The sequence below is a fragment of the Pseudonaja textilis genome, chromosome 2 (genome assembly GCF_049901715.1).
Source record: "Pseudonaja textilis isolate UNSWEBS1 chromosome 2, rPseTex1.2, whole genome shotgun sequence".
NCBI lineage: Eukaryota > Metazoa > Chordata > Lepidosauria > Squamata > Elapidae > Pseudonaja > Pseudonaja textilis.
The window spans coordinates 147,165,291-147,183,492 of record NC_141991.1 but is presented as its reverse complement, the minus strand read 5'-3'; the positions used below and the strand labels follow the sequence as shown (position 1 = coordinate 147,183,492).

The 18,202-nt window shown below is 37.1% G+C and overlaps 1 long non-coding RNA gene across 4 annotated transcripts; it reads left to right on the top strand.

Moving 5' to 3' along the window:
• The first annotated feature begins 4,860 nt into the window (after positions 1-4,860).
• Positions 4,861-17,639, top strand: LOC148127152 (uncharacterized). 4 transcript variants are annotated; one of them, XR_015741983.1, is made up of 5 exons: positions 4,861-5,267; positions 5,568-5,986; positions 7,788-7,865; positions 8,767-8,853; positions 15,787-17,639. It is a non-coding gene; the product is annotated as an uncharacterized LOC148127152 (long non-coding RNA). The 4 variants fall into 4 exon arrangements; XR_015741982.1 differs by lacking the exon at positions 15,787-17,639 and adding an exon at positions 9,412-9,531; XR_015741985.1 differs by lacking the exon at positions 8,767-8,853 and having other exon boundaries at positions 4,864-5,267.
• Positions 17,640-18,202: the final 563 nt, after the last annotated feature.

The window sequence follows — 18,202 nt, the reverse complement described above, 5'->3', positions numbered from 1 at the left end:
GAACCAATGTCTAAAGTTTGGAATTGCTCTGTCCTGATTATCCCTTCAGAGAAAATTGGGCTATATATCAACACCTCTTAATCCAGCTACGGCCATTTCCTCATACATGTTGTCTTTTTAATGCCACATTCAGCTATTGGTGAAGAAAAATTAAACTTAACCTCACTTTGATATTTTGGTTCAACAATGATAGAATCCTCCTACATCTAGAAGATGCTAAAACCTCTACTGGGGAAATGGCTTATATATTAGGTTTTTCTGTGAATAATTTTTTTCCTGGTTCTCCTGAGAACTATCAGTCCTTATAATGTAAACATTAGGATCCACACTGGAACTAAAGATTTAGTAAGATTTAAAATATCAACTTGAAAAACTAATATTTGCCTTAAACTTCATGTCCTATAATTCACAGTTGAAATTCTTTGAAAGAACACTTTTATTTATTCATTTATCAATTTATTTGACCACCTAACACAAGGCAACTTTTGGGGATGTAAAATAAAACCAATTTTTAAAACAGAATATAAAAACCAATTAAAACCATTAAATAATTTGCTTAAGGAAAACAAAATTGGGAGAGGATTAATTAAAATTAAGTTTGGTGACCATTCAAAGTTATGGCATTCCCCCCCCCCCCAAAAAAAAGTGCTTACAACTCGGTTCCAAAGTTACAACAGGCCCCCTCACATGACCACATTTTGGGTACTTGGCAACCAACCAGCATTATGGCTGTTTACAGTGCCCCACATTCACATGACAGCAATTTACAATGTTTTTGCTAAAAACTGATGTTTACTTTTGTCTTTTGGCAAAAATGCTCCTGAGCAAACAACGGGTTTTGCTTAACAACCATGGAATTCACTTAATGACCATTGCAAAAAAGCAGGTCCAATCATGATAACTTGGGTCCACTTTATGACTGTCACAACCTTCAATCGTAATGAACAGGCTCCATTCCGGCCACAAGGCAAGGATTCTCTGGTACCTGGTGCAATCAACGCACAGATTCTCTGCTGCCAGTAGGTCCCCAGGTCTGATGGGAAAAAAAAAACCATTTTGAGGATAACTATCAGCCCCGAAGCCATAATGGGAGCATCTTCGGGGCTGCCACAGAAAGGGCGGTTGGAGCTGTAGGAACTTGAGGGGGGAGATAGAGATAGCTTGGGATGTGTGACCAAAATAACTTTCTTTCCCGTGGGAGCCAAAGATGCTCTACCAGGTGTTGGAGAGGCATGGACAAAAGCCAGCCAGAATTGGGGCTGTGACCTGATTGGACCATGTGATGGACGTGTGACCTGGGGGAAAGAACTTTGGGGTTTTGATTTGGGTGGGGAAAACCTCAGGTCCATCAGAGTCGGGTTTTCCCCAGACGTGCCAATATGACATGCCTAATAAATCTATACTTTGAGGAGTACGCCTGCCTTGGAGTTTTGATTCCGTTGAGTGCGTTAACTGGAACCCTGACAGTAACCTCACCTTGGGTGGGATGAGGTTCCAGAGGCTGGCACAGAGCAGATGGAACTCCTTAGCCAATGGGATCTTCAACATGCCTACACTATATCTTAGACGATTGTCATGATAACTCAGCCCACAGAAGGATTGTGCTACTGTAACCTAACAGTAAAGTAGTGTTAGAATTCATAGCTTGTGTTTTTGTCTGGATTGCCTTGAAGGGCTGACATTAAACTTGCAAGTTTGGAAGCACTCTCCTCTCCTTTACTTTTACTTTCTCAAAACTTAGGAAGAGTTCCTTCTGAGATCCTTCCCACACCACTTTTTTTTCCTGTGGGCTGCAATACCTTTTGCATGATAGTTGTTTTGCCTGTGGCTCTTCCTCTTATCTCTCAAAGACATACCACAGATCTTTACAACTGGTTATTTATCAGAGCTGCTGTTTTCTTTGTTATACCCTGAATTCTTCCTTTGTCTTTTACAACGATAAAGCTTCTGCTTAATCTGAAGATGAGGGATTCTCCTGAATCCATAAGCTATATCCCTGAGAGAAGATGTGTATTCTGACTCAGACTCTAACCAGCATTTAGACCAGGGGTGGGCAAACTACAGCCAAGGCGCCACATCCGGCCCGTTGGTCTTTTTAATCCGGCCCGCTGAAGATTGGTACAGAATTAAGGTTTGATGTGAATGATTGAATGATTGCATTCATTTGATTTTGACTTGTAATGACAGGCATTTCGACACCAGGTGGCGGCCCGTCTGTCAAATTTTAAAAATCAATGAGGCCCCCGAGCCAAAAAGTTTGCCCACCCCGATTTAGACTAAGAACTTGCAGTATTAATGCTGGAGGCTACTCTGTCATCAACTTTGTTTGGGTAGAATAGTTCTCTCTCTCTCTCTCTCTCTCTCTCTCTCTCTCTCTCTCTCTCTCTCTCTCACACACACACACACACACACACACACACACACACACCCATGCTTCCTCAAATAGGGATCCTGCTGCATTCTAAGTGTGTAGTTTCCAGGTAGACTTCAAAGGTAGCCCTAGATAAAAGTGGATTGCAGTTATCCAGTTAGAGAAGACAGTGAAGGCCTGAGTTGCTGTTGCTGGTCTATTGTGGGCAGTATTAGATCCCCTTTCTTTGCCATAGGGGCTCAAGCTTGCCCTAATTCTTCTCCTCTACCTTCGCTCCATTAAACTGCATTGAGCTTCCTTTTCTCCAAGCTGCTCAGCTGCTTATGAGGTGACACCCACCGCTTGGACCTTCCCTAATCCAAAGGATTTGGGGGTCACTTGGGGAAGCCTAATTAAGTGACCTCCCATCTATGGAAACTTTAACCTCCCATCTATGGAAGAAGGGCAAAACTCTGGAAGACTGAGATGGCCAGAATCAGACAGCTAGGAAGGCAGCAACAGCAGGGTCATTGCAGGGATCAGAGCCCAGAGGTACTCTGGGTTTAGTGCTTTTTTGTTTTTTTAAATCGATGTACTATACAAAAAGAAAGAAAAACTACAACGTACAAGGCAACATATGTTTAACAAAGGAGAAAAGAAAATGAAGAAATTTAATTATATGGGTATCAGGCTAGAAAAATTAATTCATCCTTGCACCTTTGTGTGATGTGACTGGGGGAAGAATTTCTTGCAGTGCTTGCAGGAGGCGCATTTATGAGCTAGCCAAAGGAGGAGGGAGAGCCATTTGTTTGGGCAATTGTTCACTCTGAGGGGGGGAAAGTGCTTGGTGACTTGTTAATATGCCATCTTGCACACTGAGCTGCTGGGCGTCTCAGTGCAATGAAAGTGCTTTTCTGACTCGTGAAAGAAGTTAATTTGTGTGTTCAGAAGTGGCATCTCACGATGTTTTTGAAGGGGAAACATTCAGAGACAAATCTAAATACCTGTTCTTGGAAGAATTTGAGACCAACTTCAGGAAAAAAAACATTAAGAGCATGTATTGTGGTTACCTTTTATATCTTCTAACAGCGAAGACGTAGCTAACCCCATGCTATTGAAAATAGTGGGGTGGGCTCACTTTCTCTTCCTTGGTACTTTTTAGAAATGCCTGAGCAGGGGCAAGAAATAAATAGACATTAGTCTTCCTCCAGGATATTTTATATGAAGCAGTATAAAATATATACATGGGAATTATCTACACAGATGTGCATATTCAGTACAAAGCATTTGTGTGCTACTTATGGGATGCTTCATTTTTCTCCATTATTATATCTCCATTATTCTGCTAAATTCAGGGATCTCTCCGTAACATTCTTCAGGAAACGAAGAACATAAAAATTAATTCTGGCACAGATAAATGGTCTCCCTTACAGATGGAGAAAGTCCTTCCTCTAGTATTTCTCTATGAATGTTCACACCTGTTTTATTTTTCCAAGCAAAGTCTCCAGCTTTTCATTCTACCTACCTTCTTGTCTGAGCTACATGAATATTCACGAAAGAAGCAATGTCAATTGTTCTGATCTGGGCAAAATTAATGTTTAAAGTTAAGTATCAAAAGCTATTTTAAAAATAAACACTAGGATTTTCATTGTTTTGGACAATGTTCTTCCTAGATGAATGGAATTATAGTTGAACAACCATGGAGAAATGATATACTGTTTTTGACAATCAACTATGAATCTGTTTTTTCTTTCAAAAGGCCAATCTTTTTGGTAATTATTTCTTTTCTATATCTACAAGTTTTATTTGATGATGTCTGTTACATTTGGAACACAATTTGCTGGATATGAGTGTGGATGGAAAGGATATCCTTCAGTGTAATATAATATATTTTTTAAGCATTGAGCTAAATGCTCAAGTTACAGAGAAGTGGGGAACCTGTGGCTAATTATACCCAAAGTTCACACGGTTGGCTCCCTAATGCATTAGGTTCAACAAAGATTATTGCATCCCTTATTAAATGTATAGTCTACAAAATGCAAAAAAAAATTAAATACAATTTTAAAAATAAAGCACACATATAAGGGTTTGTTTCTTAGTTTGGTGGGGAAGTCTATTTATAACATGTGAGAAAAAGGCTGGGTTTTGGAGTGGGATCATTGTGTAGTCACCCCTGCATTCCTTCACCTTTTCTATTATTTTCTTCTCCTTGGGTTTTCTCTACACTTAGTTCTGCTTTTTCTTAGTACACTTTGCAGAGGTCCCCCTCATCTGCCATTTCTGTACTTTAATGTTTTATTTCCTCTTCTCTCTGACTGCCTCTGCCATATTCAGCCGGCTGAACTACATTGATTTATGTTTTGTCTCCATTTTTTTAGTTAGAGTATTCTCTCAAAGAGGAACTCACCAAATATCATTCAGGACAAAATGACACTTTTTATTCCCTTCCCCTTTGATAATACTGTAGAGTGAGCACTGCCTGTCCAAATGGCAATGTATGTGAGAGGTGGCCAGCAGAGGCATTATCACATCAATCTGTTGTCACAAGAAGCCCAGGCGTAAGGAATGTACAACAGTAGTTCCAGATGAAACATCAAGGACCAAGACCTGGGTTTTCAGGCTTCATGGAATGCTTTATTGGATCAACAGATCTGCTGTGGAGGATCATACTATATTTGTCAGACTTCTCGTAAGCCTGTGTGAACTGAGAATATGCCTAATATTCTCCAGTGGATGAACATTGCTAAGGCAGGCAGGCAGTAGTAAACAGTTTGCCTTCAGGGAAACCTGGAAAACAATTATGAACTATCTTTCTGTGTGTCCATCATTATTTTGCTAGGATCCAAGAAAAGGGAACTGCTCCAAAAAGTGATATGAAAAAAGCAATTATCTTTGAGGATACAGATTCCAGAGAAAGGTACACTTATTCATTTTTAATTGAGATAAATTGAGATAATACATTGAAAGACTGAAAATAATGCATAGTTACCATAGATAGATGATGATTGATGATTGATAGATAGATATAGATATTGATATATAAATTAAGCAAGGGGATTAATACCCACTCTGTGAAGTATTAATATGGGGGCTGGAGTTGCATTTAGGGTAACAACAAATGAACAAATTTATTTCAGGTATAACCAGTGGGATATACTGGGAATCCCCCACTGTCTTCCTGCTGTGTTTGGCTTATTCTTAACTGCTTTCTGTCTAGGTTGATTATTTTTCATGAAGAAGTACATGATAGGGTTGAACCCAGTTGAAGCTGAGCAGGGCTTCAGCAAAAGAAATGGAATACTCAAGACTCCATCAGAATGAAGAACCAGAGATAGACCAGCTCTTTGTAATTCCACTTTGGGCAAGAAGAGAACTTGAGATTGTCCACCCATGCTCCAGGCAATTGCTCATCACAGGGAGACAGACCACAACACATCATTTTCCAGAAGGTTTAAGGGAAGGGAAAGAAAGACAGCATTTTCCAGAAGGAGACAAGGGAATAGCTATCTTACTGAAATAGTGGTTGGCACTCAGGACAGTGGACTTGCATATTTTGTTTTATAATCACTTTTGGAAATTGCTTAACTGCTTTTCAGCTGTTAGGAACCTTTGGATCAACAAGTTTTACTGCACTAGGTGAGTTTCCTTCAATCCTTAGCAAAAGAAGTTTTAAGTATAAGTTTAAGGACTTATTTTTTTCTGGAATAAATAGAAAAGGGATGATTAGATTTTTGATTTTTAAAAGTTACAAATGATTTTAATTCTATATAATTTGAAATTAGATTTTGGAATTATAAAAATTATTCCAGTGGAAAAATAAATTTCTATTGAATTCTTCTTAAAAAAGGATGGAATTTTGAAAGTTGAATATCAGAGGGAACTAGACGGAACTAAAGATGAGCACTAAATGAGAACACTTAATTTGACTTACCAATACATAATGGAACAAAATATTTTAACATTCGACATTTTGAAGGATATTTTGAACAATTAATGCAGAAGTTAATTTTAAGAGTGTCTATCTCTATAAAATAGACTGGATTTAAAAATTGTTATGAAATAGGAACAAGTTTTAATGGACAAGAATGAATTTAAAAATGAATAGCTACAAGAATGTCATGGAAAAAGATGGATATACAAAAGAAGCCAGCTGATGTCTTAATAATTAAAAGGGATATACAAATAACAAACCAAGAGAATGACCTGGATAATCTTCCTATATTGGATTTACAAAAGAGGCTTGTTAAAGCTTTGAAGATTTTTGGGAGGAGAAATAAAAAAATGAAAAGAAATCAAGCTTTAGGACATTATTTGAAGAACTAAAAATCAAGATTGTTAAAAGTAAAAAAAAAAGGAATTTAAAATTGATTTATTTTAAAGATTAAAATAATTATATTGTTATCTCTGTAAAAAAAACTTAATGGACTTTTGCTGATCAGGAAGTTTTTATGGATGTGTTTAAAAATAAGATATAAAATACGGGAAGATGAAGATGTGTTATATTTTAAGAGAAGATAAGTTACTAAAATTGTTTCTATTTGTGATGAAGTCATTTCTTTATATATTTCATTCTTTTTCTATACCATGTGCTTCTTTCCTCCTTTTCTATTTTTCTTTTCTGCTCTTTCTATTATTTCTTTTTAAATTTGTATTAGTCTTTCTCTTTTTAATTGTGATTTTTAAATAAAAATATTATAAAAAGGAAGAAAAATGAGTATTGGCACTTAAATTGCAATGATACTGCCAAAATTCAGCAACAAAAATATATAAAAAGTTTGGGATAAGAAATCAGAGCCAAGTCAATCATTTAATGGTTGTTCTATTTTGAGAGAAGATGATAAAATTGTTTATGTATGTTGTGAAGAAGAGGGAAGTAATTTCATTACATATTTCTTTCCTTTTTAGCTATGGGTGCGAGTGACTGAGGCTCAGGTATCAGAATGTACACAAGGCAGGGATTATCCTTTGATGGTAACCCACACAATATGAAACAAACAGAACCAATGTTTTAGAAATGCCTCCAATGGGCATGATCTCAATTGGGCACGGGGTTTCATTTTAATTGTGACAATGCCCTTGCTATTCCAGCCTTTTCTGCAAAGTCATCAAGATGTTATATTCATATGGGTTCTGTTACAGGAACTCTCAGAATATTTATCTAGCTTTAGAATCAACCTATATTATGGTCTTATCTTAGACTTCCTCGGCTTCTAATTTCTTGGGCTATAACTTCCAAAATTCTCGCTCACATTGTGTGAGAATTGTGGTAATTGTTACCTGGCACATCTGAAAGACCCCAGATTGGGAAAGCTGTCCTATCTCAACTTTTAAATAGAATACATATGTGGCTCACTGAGATGTTCCCTTTCATAAGTCCTATTTAAAAATGAATTCTCATATTTGAGTATTCCACAATCAACCTCTTTCTCATTTCTAGTTCCTTCAGAAGTTTTCATTGTACTTTCTGCAATAGCCAGCAGAGGGAGAAATAACAAAGGAGAAATCACAGCCTTGGGTTAAGTACTGGCGCAAATTTACATGTATTAATATTTATTCCTTTGAGGTATCTTCTTATAGAGTGGGTAGTGGAGTGCAACCCTGATGATTTGCTTGATGGTTCCTCCAGCTTTTAATATCATCAACCACAGTATTCTTCTGGGCCAACTTTCTGTGTTGGGGCCCTAACTCACAGCAATTCTGTTGCAATTTGACTGGCCATTGTGAGAATATCAGGCTGGGAGATTATTGCTTTTCATCTGCATGAAACCATTGTGAGAAAACATCTGAGGACGTAGATTGAGCTTTTATTAATATACAAGTGACATTTAGCCTTACTTTTGTTTTCATCTAAACTGAGGCAAAGACTGCATACTTGGAATGGATAAATAAGAAAGGCCTGACAAGGGATATAAATTAAATCCTCAACCTAATATGGGGAATGTTGCCCTCTTTCCTACTGGAAGTTGATGGAACAATCCATAGTGAAATTCCATGAGACTCCAACAATTCTGATCATGTTGGAAAGCCTGCCCCTGAACAGAGATCCTCTATATCAGTGGTTGCCAACTGGTTGTCCGCGGCCCACTGGTGGTCCATGAGAAAATTTTGGTGGTCCACAGAGAAATGTCACCCCCAAAGCACCCCCCCCCAGCAATTAATCCAGGCTGTGCAGAAACACAAGTCTGCCCCGCCCACATGGCCCGTGGGAACTGTCCCCGCCCATTCACTCCTTACCTGGCAAACTTGCCTGCTAAGTTGCTATTTTTCCTTTTTTTTTTCTCACCATCATTTGTTCTGCTGTGCCGGGACATTTAGATTAGCTAGAAAGCAGGAAATCTTTGGATGTGAGTTAATTTTGTGAGTTTGCTTGCTAGCAAATTTTATGAGTTTGCTTACAAGCAAATTTTATGTGACAGACTCAGGTAGCTGATGGCAGAAAGATATCTCTGAATCTGTGATTCTGTGAGCAACTCAATCTGCCTGCCTGCTTTGCCTGCTTTTGGGTAAAAGTTGCTCTTTTCTAATAAAAAAGAACAATTTTTACATAAATATTTATAATATTTACACACAAGCCATGCCCAGCCAGTCACATGACCACCAAGCCACACCCACAAATTAGGCCACACCTAAGAATTAGTTGTTAAGAAATTTGAATCCCACCCCTGCCTCTGTGTGTTTAGTATATGTGTGTGTGTGTGTGTGTATGAGAGGGGGGAGGAGAGAGAGAGAGGTTAGATCAGATCTCTCTCTCTCTCTCTTTCTCTCCCACCAATGTCAGCAAGCCACCATCAGTCAAAATTCATATTAGTGGTCCCCGGGATTTAAAATTATGTGTTTGGTGGTCCCTGAGGTCCAAAAGGTTGGCGACCCCTGCTCTATATGATCCCTGGAAGCATATCTTGACTATACCACCAAGTTTTGGGGCTATGATTGTTTGAAAAATCAAGATTCTATTTCCTATTATTTTGAGGCAGTGAATTTACAAAAAATGGTTGAATAAGTTCCCAAACAGTTTAAACATCATAGTAAAGTTTTTTTTTAAATCGAATTCCATTTAATAGGCAAATAAAACATGGAAAAGCCAAGCTTCATCCATGAGTCCTTGGCACACTGCACAGTTGGTATGTGAATTGGGCTTCCAGACACTTGCATCAAAAGTTGTTTACTTCTGCTCTACAAAAAAAAAAAAAAAAAATACAGCATGTGGATTTAGGCAACAGAATTTCTGTTAGGCTAAAGATGGGAGAAATGATCCACCTTTGTTCCTTAGAAATATAATTAGCAGCCCAGTTGCTTGACAATGAGATGGGTGGCTATACGTTTAATTAATTTGATAAATAAAATTAGATATTATTATAACTATTATGTATGTTGAGTGGAAAAATCCTACACATGAAATTCATGTATATTTTTACTTCATACTTAATTTATCCCAGAAAAATTGTGCATTGACCTGCAGCTGTGAAGCAAAGAGATCAAAAGTGTTGCCTCAGGAAATCGCAGGCATGGGTTCACATCTCATACAATACTAGACCACTATTTCTAATCTGGTATGAAATTTCCCTCTGTAGAAGGGAACAACGTTTAATGATAATAACAATGTTTAGTGATAGAATAAGTGTTTTGCATAGATAAGTTCCTTTGTTGACTTTAAGGCATTTTCTATGCTGGATCTCTTTGTTTAGTAGGCACACTTTGTGCTTCGTTTTTTTAAATGAAAAATCTACCAAGGGGAAGGTTTACATATTTGAGAATGCAGCCCAATATTCACTGTACTTAGCATAAAATAAGTACAGTGTATAATATAATTTAGAAAATGTTTGTGGTTATAACAAAAGTATCTGCCATAAATGTCTATGAGATTCTCAATCATCCAGGTCATGGTTGTCCCAAAGGTGTTTTTCAAAAGGCAACTGGACTTTCTTAGTTTGTTCCTAGAAAATGTTTTGCTTCAGTTTAGAACTGAAGAAGCTTCTTGGATGAGACACAAAATATTTTCAAGGAAAAAACTAAGAAAGTTCAATTGCCTTTTGAAAAGCACCTTCGGGACTACCTCCCATAAGCTGCCTACGGAACTACAGCAACAACAAGTGCACCTCAATAATTATGGAAGAATAATACTGCTTTGTGTAGGCAACTCATTTTTGAGGAACATTCAGTGCATTCAGTTTCTAGTTTTGATTTATTCTGTCTTCATGCATTATTTGGTTGCACAGCTATATACTATATACGCATAATGAAAAAAAATACCCTAAAAATAACAGCAGCAGCAAACAAATTGATTTCTTGCCTACAAATATCATATCTCTCCATTCTACCTGAGGACAAAGGAAAAATAGACAAAGTATTGAAAAATATCTACAACTTTAAACTATTCTCATTGATAAGTCGTGTAATATCATGACACAGGAACATACATCGCACATAGCACAGGGAAATGGCAATAATTAAAATAAATAATGAAGAACTTGTGGGAAATGAAACAAATAGCATCAGAAAAACTGGTTGGGGAATATACCATGTGATGTACAAGTGAGCTAGATGTTATTGATTGGAAAGAATACTGGTATAGATTGGTCCCTGGGCTTTTCTTATTAAAAGAAAATCTGACAGAGAAGATAATGCTGGTTGAACTGAAATGCACTGAACAGGGAGGAACTTTCCACAGACATAACTCTCAGGTTTGTGCAATTCAACTTCTGCATACTTTTACTTAAGATTGTGCTATCTGCTACCCTTTTTTAAAAAAAATGCTGTGTCTCATGGAAGGTGGGAAATAGAAGACAAGGGAAACATAGTACTAATAGCCTCTGCTCTAAGGTGAGAAGATAATTGAACAAGAAGGCAATAATAGACAATAAGACTCCAAAACAGCAAGAAAGGAATCGCACATATGGTATTATTTAACTTGATTGCTGTAGACCAGCCTGGTGCATATGCACATAGTAGTTCTTTGGGGATGTTCCTAAGGAAATTAGGTAATATTCAGCAGCATGTTTCCAATGCAGACACAAAAAGCAGAATTTCATACAGTATATAGCCATGGTCATGAAAGGTTCAGGTAGTCCAGGCAGGAGTGGGGCAAGGTGACTAGAACTCAGCATTAACAGCAATTTTAGATGAATTTCATAAGTGATTAGTTCGAAAACACTCAAAAGCCACAACTACTATACTAGTTGTAGAGGACAGAGTTTGAGCCAATATACAGGTGAAACTCAAAAAATTAGAATATCATGCAAAAATTCATTTATTTCAGTAATGCAACTTAAAAGGTAAAACTAATATATGAGATAGACTCATTACATGCCACGCAAGATAGTTCAAGCCGTGATTTGTCATAATTGTGATTATGATGGCTTACAGCTCATGAAAACCCCAAATCCACAATCTCAGAAAATTAGAAAATTGTGAAAAGGTTCAATACTCTAGGCTCAAAGTTTCCCATTCTAATCAGCTAATTAAGCCATAACACCTGCAAAGGGTCCCTGAGCCTTTAAATGGTCTCTCAGTCTGGTTCAGTAGGAATCACAATCATGGGAAAGATGCTGACCTGACAATTGTGCAGAAAACTATCATTGACACCCTCCATAAGGAGGAAAGCCTCAAAAGGTAATTGCAAAAGAAGTTGGATGTTTGCAAAGTGCTGTATCAAAGCACATTAATAGAAAATTATGTGGAAGGGAAATGTGTGGAAGAAAAAGGTGCACAAGCAGCAGGGATGACCGCAGCCTGGAGAGGATTGTCAGGAAAAGGCCATTCGAAAGTGTTGGGGACTTTCACAAGGAGTGGACTGAGGCTGGAGTCAGTGCATCAAGAGCCACCACACACAGATGGATCCTGGACATGGGCTTCAAATGTCATATTCCTCTTGTCAGGCCGCTCCTGAACAACAAACAATGTCAGAAGTGTCTTACCTGGGCTAAAGAAAAACAGTACTGGTCTGTTGCTCAGTGATCCAAAGTCCTCTTTTCTGATGAGAGCAACTTTTGCATCTCATTTGGAAACCAAGGACCCAGAGCCTGGAGGAAGAATGGAGAGGTACACACTGCAAAATGCTTGAAGTCCAGTGTGAAGTTTCCACAGTCTGTGTTGATTTGGGGAGCCATGTCATCTGTTGGTGTTGGTCCACTGTGCTTCATTAAGTTCAGGGTCAATGCAACCGTCTTACCAGGAGATTTTGGAGCACTTCACGCTTCCTTCCGCAGACGAGCTTTATGGGGATGCTGACTTCATTTTCCAGCAGGACTTGGCACCTGCCCACACTGCCAAAAGCACCAAAACCTGGTTCAATGACCGTGGGATTACTGTGCTTGATTGGCCAGCAAACGTGCCTGACCAGAACCCATAGAGAATCTATGGGGCATTGCTAAGAGACAGATGAGAGACATGAGACCGAACAATGCAGAAGAGCTGAAGGCCGCAATTGAAGCATCCTGGTCTTCCATAACACCTCAGCTGTGCCACAGGCTGATAGCTTCCATGCCACACCGCATTGAGGCAGTAATTGCTGCAAAAGAGGCCCAAACCAAGTACTGAGTCCATATGCATGCTTATATTTTTCAGAGGTCCGATATTGTTCTATGTACAATCCTTGTTTTATTGATTGCATGTATTATTCTAATTTTCTGAGATTGTGGATTTGGGGTTTTCATGAGGTGTAAGCCATCATCACAATTATGACAAATCACGGCTTGAACTGTCTTGTTTTGCATGTAATGAGTCTATCTCATATATTAGTTTCACCTTTTAAGTTGCATTACTGAAATAAATGAACTTTTGCACAATATTCTAATTTTTCGAGTTTCACCTGTAGATTATCAGCACCTCTTGATGATGTAAGATTGACAAAGATGTAACTGAGGTGGGAACAAAGTTTTTTTTATATCTGAAGACATGGAAGATAGTAAGAAAATTGATCCCCTTAGAGATTGCCAGTATGAGAACCTAAGTCTGTTATCTCCAACTCATTTGGGTGGGCTAAGTTTTTTGGGGGGCAAGGAAATGATCGATATCGCTAATTTCAAAGGGCATCAGAATGAAGAAAAATTAATGGAAATAAATTTGATTTTGTGTAGTGAGGATTACAATGGAGAGACATAGGAGAAGGAAGTAGAGGATTGAAAGAACTAAAAGATTTATAGTATATATAAGGTTGAATAGATGGGATAGAAAAAGTTGCACGGAGAGGAATTGATAGCAGTTACATGTGAGTCAACTAAATGATACAACATTCAAGATAAAATTGAATTTGCTTTTTGCTCTCTTTGGCCTCTAGTTGGCATAAGATCATAAGTATTTGGACAACTTAAGGCATCACATTGAGTGAGTAATGAAACAGACTGATTGTATACAATTAAAAAAAATATTTTAAGTATTGCAGGAGACTATTTGGTGTAGTGTGGGGGTGTCAAATTCAAGGCCTGGGGGACAGATGTGGTCTGCAGAATGCTTAGATCTGGCTTGCAGGGAAACAGCAAAGGACTGGCCTGCAGTGCCCCTACCAGCAAAAACGGAGCATGTGAGGGCTGCAGGTGGCCCTCCTGAGCTCCACTTTCGCTGGCAGGGGGTTGCAGGAGGCCATTGCAGCCAAAAATGGAGCTGGCAGAGTGCTCGGGCTGCCACAGGCACCCCCAACATGAATGATGTCGAGCTGGCCACACCTACCCTACCTACGTCCACCCTGGTTCCCCGAGGTCAAACACAACCCTGATGCAGCCCTCAATGAAATTGAGTTTGACACCCCTGGAATAGTGGTTAAGACAACAGGCTAGAAATTGGGAGGCTGGAAAACTCATAGTTCTAGTTCTGCCTTAGGCACAAAATCACTTCCTCTCAGTCCTAGGATGGAGGGCCTGACCTCTTTTGAAAATTTGCCAAGAAATTTACAGGGAATAGTCCAGGCAGTTGCCAGGAGTGAAAAAATGACTTGAGGGTATACAAAAGGGGGTTGGGATCCTAGAAGAGGTATTATGGTACAGCTACAAACAAGTAGTCCCTTACTCTCCAACTCCAGCATTTCTGTCCTCACAGCCTTTAAGATTGAAACATTTAAGTAAGTTTATTCTCAAGGAAGTCTCAAGCAGTTATAGCAAAAGAAGCTAAGAAAGATAAGTTTAACCTTCTGCCAAATTTTTGCTGTTATCCTTATCAGACAGTGAAATGTCATAAATAACTCAGAATATAACATATTGGAGAATTAGGGTTGGTTATTGCAGCATGCAATGGCTCCGGTAATTATGGGTTTGTCTTTGTAACACCATTATGATGGGAGCTGCACTCAATGCCAGCTGGTTTTCAGATATAACTTAGTGATGATTGTTACCGTCAAAGCTATCAATTTTTCCAGGATATTTCACTGACCACTTTGTTTAAACTAAAACTGCCCATCCAGTAACATCTGTGAGAAAAGATTGAGGGTCCTACTATTACGAAAATGCCATTTTCGGTGCCCCTGAGCTTGGACCTTCCCTATGATGGCCCTTCTCCTTTGGAATAGTTGACCCCTGATTAATGGACCACTTTCTCCTTAAGCCATTTTCAGATAGCTGTGAAATATGCTACTATGAATGGTGGCATATTAGACTGATTAGTTAAAATTGTATCATTGATTATTTTTTATTTTCTGCTAATACCATAAGCCAATCTCTCTCTCACACACACACATACACATACAAATACATGAGCATAGGCACTTATTTCACCAATGAAACAAAATTATCCAAAAGGGATTTAAAAATTATGAACTTTTTTTTATAGATCACTGAAAAAAACCTGGAAAAAAATGCAGTACAAGAATTATCATAGCTCTTTCACCCCAAAGCCAATGGTTAATGCTGAGCCTGTATAAGCGTTTGTCAAGTTCATGACTGTTGCCATTATAAGTTTTCTTACGTTCATCTCTTTGGGCCAGTGGGATCTGCTCTGCTTTACAACTTTTCTATTTAAGATCTCTTGGGTTGCATAGCAGCTTTTTTCAATGGTATCCCCAATGTTATGGGATGAGCTCTGCAGGAAAGCCCATAAACTATTTTATTGCCAACCTCTGCCATATTTTTTAAAATCCAATATTTTATAAATAAATTAAATTACTGTTGTATTCTTCTTCTTCCTTATAAAATGTTGAGTTTATTCTATACTATTACCACAGAATTAATTAAACAAATGTCACATTTACTGTTTTTATTACAGTTGATTTTTCTCCTGCATGTGCCACAAGCATGTGCTAGCATTTAGAATCTTGCAAATTAACAAGTGTGAAACAATCATTTAAGTGCTTTATTGTTAATACGTGAATATATTGTAGCAAAAACCTGTTTATACTGAGGCTGTAATACAGGATATTTCTTGCTTCTATTTGCATTTTTAAAAATTGTTTTATGTCTTAGTATGTTTTCCAAAGATGAATTTTGATTTCATAACATTATTTCACTTTGCAGGGATGAAGAACATCTTAAATCTTTGGAGATTTACAGAATCCAATTAATTATTTAAAGCTCTGAGGGATTTTCCAGAAGCAAGAGCCAGTGATCCTGTGGATGTCCTTGTTGATCTATGGAATAGGGAAACAGAACAGGCTACAAATACAATTGCCTCTAAGGACTGTACATTTTCTGGCACGAGAACAGATTGGCCCAAGGTACTTGCAAAAAAGTAAGTTTAAAAACATTACAGTATTCTTCCCTTCCTATTTATCTCTGGGTAGGCTTCTAAGAACAGCCTGGAATGGGAATGGTTAATTTCCCAAACAAATCTATTTAAGTTCTGATTAATAAAATTTCAAATGTGGAACCTATTTATGGTTAGAATAGGAAGGTCATGCTTACCTTTCTTAATTACTTTCTATATAAAAGAGAGTAAATTTGTCTCTTTTGTGAAGGACCAGCAGTCTGCATCCATTGATTGTTTTGGAAATAGCTGCTAGATTTCTTACCAATCTGATAACCAATTTTACAGTGTCCCGTATCTAGTTTTCGAAGAATTAAATCAGGAAAGGCTTGTTTTTAGTAGTCACAATGTATCATTATGGATTAATTCATCTATTCAAATGTATCTAATTATTACCTTCTATGGCAGTGATTATAACAAATAAAATAAAATTTACAGTATACTATTAACATAAATCTGAATATGGTTGATACATATATTGTTTTTAAAAATATCTAATTAATAATTTAATGTCTTCCCAGGCAAGCCAGATGCATGCAAGATATGATCAGATGAACACATTCTACATTATTGTAAGGTTACATTAACATAATCTTCTAAATCTGAAAGTACAAATCTCCCACATCACTTTTAACAGCCTGACCAATTAGATCAGGTCCTTCCTAAATTTCTTTCTTTGACATTTAAACCACTGTCGGCTCCTCCTCCTCTTTTTTGATCGTTCCCTAAGTAACATCACTTTCCTTCATCCCTCCAGGCCATTCCCACATATCATTACAAGTAGCACTTTATTTCTGGTTGAAGTTGGCACCAGAACGTCTATCATTAAGTGAGTGCAGTCATAAGGTGAGTCATCCTATAACTGGACCTGATTTGACAACAATTTTTACAATGTTCGTTAAATGTTTAAATGAATCACATGGTCACTAAGTAATCAACTTTCTCAACAGTCTTTACTTATTATAAGCCAGCTGGGAAGGTCACAAATTGTGATCACATGGCCACAAGATGCTGCACCTGTTGTAAATGTGAGGAACTACCAATTGCCAGAATTGCAATCATGTGACTGTGCAGCTGCTGTGACAGTTGAAGTTTTAAGGACAGGTTGTAACTCACTTTTTCCAAGGCTGTCATAACTTTGAACCAACAATAAACAAAGAGTTTTAAGTGAAAGGACTACCTATACATCTAAAACCCTAGGGTAGGAGTCTTTTTTAACAGATATCTATATTGACTGGTACACTTTAATGCAGTTCTGAGCAATTCTATTTATAATTATTGCAAAAACATACTATATAATTATATGAATTATTATGTAGTATAAAATATATTTTATAATTATAAAATATTACTATATTCTGCTTCTGGACACCACCCAGAATTCATTGGAGTTGGCTAGTTATATCACTTTTGAATAAATAAATAAATAATATAGCCGAATATAATAATACAGTATAATAACTAACAATAAAAATATTTTTATTCATAATTTTGCTTCCCCTTGCCAACGTGCAATTTGCAGTTTTGTTTTCTTCAGTGCTGGAAAAGGTTGGTTTGATATTTTTAGCTTTATGTGCTGGAAGCAGGATAAACTCTTAGTTATCCATCCATCCATCCAAGCATCCATCCAAGCATCCATCCATTATTTTGAAGTATTAATGTACCATGTTTTTAACATTCTCTTTTTCTTCTGAAAGGATCTAAAATTGTTTTTTTTTAAACAAACTTTATTCAGTTTTTCACATTAAAAAGAAAAATCTCTTTTTAGTGGACAACATATTTCTGGGTCATCACCTTTACATATAAATATGACAGCAATTATACATTGATATATGTATACTTAATTCTATCATTACCTTTTCCATTCCAAATTTTCAGTAAGGAGAGAAATAAACACATTAATTCTAGCCTCTTTCATTAATCTCAATAGAGACATCTTTTTGTTTCATTTCAATTATTTCAAATACCTTTAATATTTATTTTTGAAAATAAAGATAAACAATATGTGTTTGCCTAATAATAATAATAATAAAGTTTAATTCTAAATTCTTTCATTAATCTCAATCTAAACCTCTTTTTATTTCATTTCAATTATTTCAAATATAATCCTTTAATATTTATTTTAAAAATAAAAATAAACAATATATATTTGCCTAATAATAGTAATAATGAAATTACCAAAGTCTC